Source organism: Halictus rubicundus, unplaced genomic scaffold (genome assembly GCF_050948215.1).
Source record: "Halictus rubicundus isolate RS-2024b unplaced genomic scaffold, iyHalRubi1_principal scaffold0100, whole genome shotgun sequence".
Lineage (NCBI taxonomy): Eukaryota > Metazoa > Arthropoda > Insecta > Hymenoptera > Halictidae > Halictus > Halictus rubicundus.
Genome location: NW_027488641.1, coordinates 143247 through 150243, shown reverse-complemented (window position 1 = coordinate 150243; position 6997 = coordinate 143247).

Genomic DNA, 6997 nt, shown 5'->3' with positions numbered 1-6997 from the left:
ATCCTATCCTCTATCCTATTCTATCCCCTATCCTATCCTATCCTCTATCCTATCCTATCCTCTATCCTATCCTATCCTCTATCCTATCCTATCCTCTATCCTATCCTATCCTCTATCCTATCCTATCCTCTATCCTATCCTATCCTCTATCCTATCCTATCCTCTATCCTATCCTATCCTCTATCCTATCCTATCCTCTATCCTATCCTATCCTATCCTCTATCCTATCCTATCCTCTATCCTATCCTATCCTCTATCCTATCCTATCCTCTATCCTATCCTATCCTCTCTCCTATCCTATCCTCTATCCTATCCTATCCTCTATCCTCTATCCTATCCTATCCTCTATCCTATCCTATCCTATCCTCTATCCTATCCTATCCTCTATCCTATCCTATCCTCTATCCTATCCTATCCTCTATCCTATCCTATCCTCTATCCTATCCTATCCTCTATCCTATGCTATCCTCTATCCTATACTATCCTCTATCCTATTCTATCTTCTATCCTATCCTATCCTCTATCCTATCAAATCCCCTGTCCTATCCTCTATCCTATCCTATCCTGTATCCTATCCTATCCTCTATCCTATCCTATCCTATCCTCTATCCTATCCTCTATCCTATCCTATCCTCAATCCTATCCTATCCTCTATCCTATCCTATCCTCTATCCTATCCTCTATCCTATCCTCTATCCTATCCTATCCTCTATCCTATCCTATCCTCTATCCTATCCTATCCTCTATCCTATCCTATCCTCTATCCTATCCTATCCTCTATCCTATCAAATCCCCTATCCTATCCTCTATCCTATCCTATCCTCTATCCTATCCTATCCTATCCTATCCTATCCTCTATCCTATCCTATCCTCTATCCTATCCTATCCTCTACCCTATCCTATCCTCTATCCGATCCTATCCTCTATCCTATCGTATCCTCTATCCTATCCTATACTCTACCCTATCCTATCCTCTATCCTATTCTTTTTTTTTTTTTTTTTTTTTCCGAGGAGGTAATCTCGTTACGGATACCCGAACCCCCCCGGGGGGGGGGTCCGGGTTATGTGGGACTCCTCGGCTGGTTGGTGCAACGCCGAGTATACCCACTAACTCCTCCCCGTCCGTCCCTAGACTCCTGGGGGCACCCGTGCTCTGCGCGCGCATGTCAATCCGGTGTGCCCCCGCCTTAGCATACCACCCAGGGGGGGACGCGGCCCAATCCTATCCTCTATCCTATCCTATCCTCTATCCTATCCTATCCTCTAACCTATCCTATCCTCTATCCTATCAAATCCCCTATCCTATCCTCTATCCTATCCTATCCTGTATCCTATCCTATCCTATCCTCTATCCTATCCTATCCTCTAGCCGATCCTATCCTCTATCCCATCCTCTATCCTATCCTCTATCCTATCCTCTATCCTATCCTATCCTCTATCCTATCCTATCCTGTATCCTATCCTATCATGTATACTATCCTATCCTCTATCCTATCCTATCCTCTATCCTATCCTATCCTCTATCCTATCCTATCCTCTATCCTATCCTATCCTCTATCCTATCCTATCCTCTATCCTATCCTATCCTCTATCCTATCCTATCCTCTATCCTATCAAATCCCCTATCCTATCCTCTATCCTATCCTATCCTGTATCCTATCCTATCATGTATCCTATCCTATCCTCTATCCTATCCTATCCTCTATCCTATCCTATCCTCTATCCTATCAAATCCCCTATCCTATCCTCTATCCTATCCTATCCTCTATCATATCCTATCCTATCCTATCCTATCCCCTATCCTATCCTATCCTCTATCCTATCCTATCCTCTACCCTATCCTATCCTCTATCCGATCCTATCCTCTATCCTATCCTATCCTCTATCCTATCCTATACTCTACCCTATCCTATCCTCTATCCTATCCTATCCTCTATCCTATCCTATCCTCTAACCTATCCTATCCTCTATCCTATCAAATCCCCTATCCTATCCTCTATCCTATCCTATCCTCTATCCTATCCTATCCTCTATCCTATCCTATCCTCTATCCTATCCTATCCTCTATCCTATCCTATCCTCTATCCTATCCTATCCTCTATCCTAACCTCTATCCTATCCTATCCTCTATCCTATCCTATCCTATCCTCTATCCTATCCTATCCTCTATCCGATCCTATCCTCTATCCTATCCTATCATCTATCCTATCCTATCCTCTATCCTATCCTATCCTCTATCCTATCCTATCCTCTATCCTATCCTATCCTCTATCCTATCCTATCCTCTATCCTATCCTATCCTCTAACCTATCCTATCCTCTATCCTATCAAATCCCCTATCCTATCCTCTATCCTATCCTATCCTGTATCCTATCCTATCCTATCCTCTATCCTATCCTATCCTCTAGCCGATCCTATTTTTTTTTTTTTTTTCGAGGAGGTAATCTCGTTACGGATACCCGAACCCCCCCGGGGGGGGGGGGGGGTGGTCCGGGTTATGTGGGACTCCTCGGCTGGTTGGTGCATCGCCGAGTATACCCACTAACTCCTCCCCGTCCGTCCCTAGACTCCTGGGGGCACCCGTGCTCTGCGCGCGCATGTCAATCCGGTGTGCCCCCGCCTTAGCATACCACCCAGGGGGGGGGACGCGGCCCCCTCCCGTACCTACTCTATCCGAAGGCACCACGCAACGGACGACGTGGCGCCTTCCCCCCCTGTTAGGCCGCCCGATGAGCATCCGAGCCCCCGCCCGAGATGCCCGGCGGCCTCCGGGGACGCCGTTGGTGACCGAGTGTAAGGGGATATCCGATCCCCCGCCTCGAGATCATCAAGGGCGTCCCCGCTCGCGTCAGAGGCGTCGCAACGGGGGTACGCCCCCGGGGCGTACCCTGCGCCGCCTCCCCCCCCTTCGGCCGGGATCGTGATTACGCTCCCGATCCCGTTCCGCAGCCTCCTTCCGCAGCATAACCCGCTCGCAGAAGGAAGCGAACCCCCTCCACGCCTCCTCGCCACCGGCTGCCGCAGCGACGACAGCCGGGAGCGAGAGGTCGTGGCCCACCGCGCGCCGCAGGGCACGGCGCTCTTCCCCCCATGCCGGACACTCCTCCAGAGTGTGTTGCGCCGTGTCCCGCGGCTCGCCGCAGTGGTGACACGCCTCCTCGGTCTCCCTCCCGATGCGACACAGGTAGTCGCCGAAGCACCCGTGCCCGCTCATCACCTGCGTCACACGGTAGGAGACCCTATGCCCCATCCATCCCCTGTTCCATTGATCGAACACCGGGAGGATGGCCCGAACGGCCCGCCTCTCGCCCTCCCTCGTCCCGGGAAGGCTATCGCGCCACTCCCGGGCTGCGTGCCGCCGAGCATGTCGCCTGAGCTCATCCACCATGAGCCGCGCCTGATCCGGGGCCACCCCCCGGAGCCGGAGTTCCCTGGAGTGCGTATGCACATCCGCCAACACGCGGGCCTCCAGCTCGAGGGGGATCAGCCCCGACATCACCATCGCCGTCGCGTATGAAATGGTGCGGTACCCCCGCACGATGCCTATGGCCAGCCTGCGCTCGATGCGACGCAGCAGCGACCGTGTGCCGCCACTGCGCCCCCTAGCCAAGACATCGTGCGCCCATACAGGGGCTCCGTACAGGACCAAAAGTCGCACCACCACCGCGAACAGACGACGCACCCGTCCACAGGGTCCCCCGAGATTCGGGAGAAGGCGACCGAGCGCAGCGGTCGCCCTCTCCGCCCGGGGCGCCAGCGACTCAAGGTGGCGGTCAAAACGCCACCGGCCGTCAAGCTCGAGTCCCAGGTACCGCATCTGGGACCCGACCTTGACCATCCCCTCCCCCACGCAGATCCAGCACTGGGGAGGCGCCGCCAACCGGGCCGAGCGGAGAAACCACATGGCCCTGGTTTTCTCGACGGACACCTCTAGGCCCAGCGACCGGATCGCGCGCACCGCGCGCCACGCGCCGCGCTCCGCCAGGCAGATGGCCTCCTTCGCATACCTCCCGGTGGCCAATACCAGCGTGTCGTCGGCGTAACACGTCAGGCTGACCCCGGGGGGCATCTCCTCCCGCAGGACGCGATCGTACGCAAGATTCCACAGCTACGGGCCCAACACCGAGCCCTGTGGAACCCCGCGCACGACGCCCCTGCGCACCATCCCGTACCGGCCGGGATACTCTATACCCCTGTCGGAGAGATAGCTCCCGATCACCCTTCTGAGATACAGAGGCACCCGGTGGAAGACCAGGGCCTCCATTATACGATCCCAGGGGACGGTGTTGAACGCGTTAGCGATATCCAAGGATATCGCCAACGCAACACCGCCCCCCCTCGTACAGGCCTCCGAGAGAGCCCTCACCCGCCGAATAGCGTCGACGGTGGAGAGACCCTCCCGGAAGCCGAATTGAACCCCGCTCAGATCGGGGACCCCTCCCGCCGACAGGTGCCGGACGAGGCGCCCAACGAGTACGCGCTCGAACAACTTCCCCGCCTCGTCCAGCAGACAAATTGGCCGGTACCCTGAGGGCGAGTCCCGGGACTTGCCCCCCTTCGGAAGGAGGACCAACCTGCCCGACTTCCACTCCGTGGGGAACACCCCCTCCCTCAGACAGCCGTTATACAGCTGCCGGAGTTCGGCGGCGAGTCCCCCCTCCAGGGCCAAGACCAACGCGCGGCCCGGCACCCCGTCCGGGCCCGGGGCCTTGCGGCCCACCCGCCGCGCCCTGGCCATCGCCTCACCCAGCTCGCCGGCCGACACCTCCCACTCTGCGGACCAGGAGAGAGGCTCCTGTTCCCAATGGGAGCGGCGCAGTTGTCCCCCCTCTCGCGGGAAGAGGGACGCCACCACTCCTTCGAGCAGGTGGGGGTCCATCGACTCCGTCACCGGAGGCGCCCACGCGCGCAGCTTGTTCATGACAAGCTTGTACGGGCGCCCCCATGGATCGGAGTCCACCATGCCGACGAGCTCCGACCACGCGTCGGCCTTGGCCTGCGCGATAGCCCTGCGGAGAACCCCGAGCGCGGCTCGGTACTCCCCGCCGAGCCTCGCCGTCGCCTCCTCGTCGTCGCGCCTCCTACGCGCTCGGCCGTACCGACGCCGCGCGGCATTGCAGGCACGCCGGAGCTCCGCAATGCCGGCGGACCACCAGTACGCCGCCCTCCTGGGGGCGAACCGGCTGCGGGGCATGGCGGTGTCGCACACCGCCGTCATTACCTCCCGCAGCCGCCTCGCCCCTTGCGCAGGCGCCAGCTCGGACAGGGCCGGCCCCGTCCATGTCGCCGCGGCTACCGCGGCCCCGAACGCGTCCGCGTCCAGCCGCTTCAAGGCCCATCGCGGCCGTCGGTCCCCCCGGCCCGGCCGGGAATCCCGCGCGTGGAGGGTGGGCCACACGTCCATGACGATGGGCGTATGGTCTGACGCAATCTCTATCTCCTCGGCCACCCTCCATCCCGACACCCGGCGCACGGCCGAGGGAGTCCCCCATGTCAGGTCGACAATCGAGACCCCCTGCGGACGCACGCACGTCGGCGTGGATCCCCGGTTAATCAACCGGAGATCCAGGCCGGCCGCCCAGGTTAACACCTCGCTACCCCTAGTGGTCGTCCTGGGACTCCCCCACGATACCGCGTGGGCATTGAAGTCTCCCAAAACGAGAACCGGGCGGGCGCTGCACCGCGCGACGCAGCTGTTCAGCCCACCCAGGAACCCCCGAAATTGATCGAGGCCACAGCTCGGCGAGATGTAGATCCCGACAACCGCGATGTCCCCCCATTGCACCGCCACGAATCCCTCGCCCCGCTCCAGAAGGGAGACCGACGGGGACCCGGGGCGGCTTCCCGCCACTATTACTACGGAGCCGATCTCGTCCCCCACCCAGAAGGGGTGTACGGGGATTGCGTACGGCTCCGCCGCAACTGCCAGCCCAGCCCCCCACTCGCGCACGGCTTGGACAAACAGGTCCTGTGCCGCGCGCGAGTGGTTGAGGTTCGCCTGCAGAACCGGAGTAGGATTAAAAGTACCTACTCTAACATGGGCTTTGCAGAGTCCCCTCCCTGGGAGGGCCGGGCCCCCGGCGCCGTCTGCGGCCGCTGCGCGGATGCAGCCCCAGACGCGCCCTTCTCTTTCGTCGCCGCGCGGCCCCTCTTGGGAGCCGGGGCACACGCTTTGGCCCCGAATCTATGGCCCGATGGTCTCCCCAGGTCCGCGCAGAGCGGACACTTGGGGGCGGCCTTGCAGGCCGAAGCCCGGTGCTCCGCCGCCCCGCAGCGGTAGCACATATCCTCTAGCCGATCCTATCCTCTATCCTATCCTATCCTCTATCCCATCCTCTATCCTATCCTCTATCCTATCCTCTATCCTATCCTATCCTCTATCCTATCCTATCCTGTATCCTATCCTATCATGTATACTATCCTATCCTCTATCCTATCCTATCCTCTATCCTATCCTATCCTCTATCCTATCCTATCCTCTATCCTATCCTATCCTCTATCCTATCCTATCCTCTATCCTATCAAATCCCCTATCCTATCCTCTATCCTATCCTATCCTGTATCCTATCCTATCATGTATCCTATCCTATCCTCTATCCTATCCTATCCTCTATCCTATCCTATCCTCTATCCTATCAAATCCCCTATCCTATCCTCTATCCTATCCTATACTCTACCCTATCCTATCCTCTATCCTATCCTATCCTCTATCCTATCCTATCCTCTAACCTATCCTATCCTCTATCCTATCAAATCCCCTATCCTATCCTCTATCCTATCCTATCCTCTATCCTATCCTATCCTCTATCCTATCCTATCCTCTATCCTATCCTATCCTCTATCCTATCCTATCCTCTATCCTATCCTATCCTCTATCCTATCCTATCCTCTATCCTATCCTATCCTCTATCCTATCCTATCCTCTATCCTAACCTCTATCCTATCCTATCCTCTATCCTATCCTATCCTATCCTCTATCCTATCCTATCCTCTATCC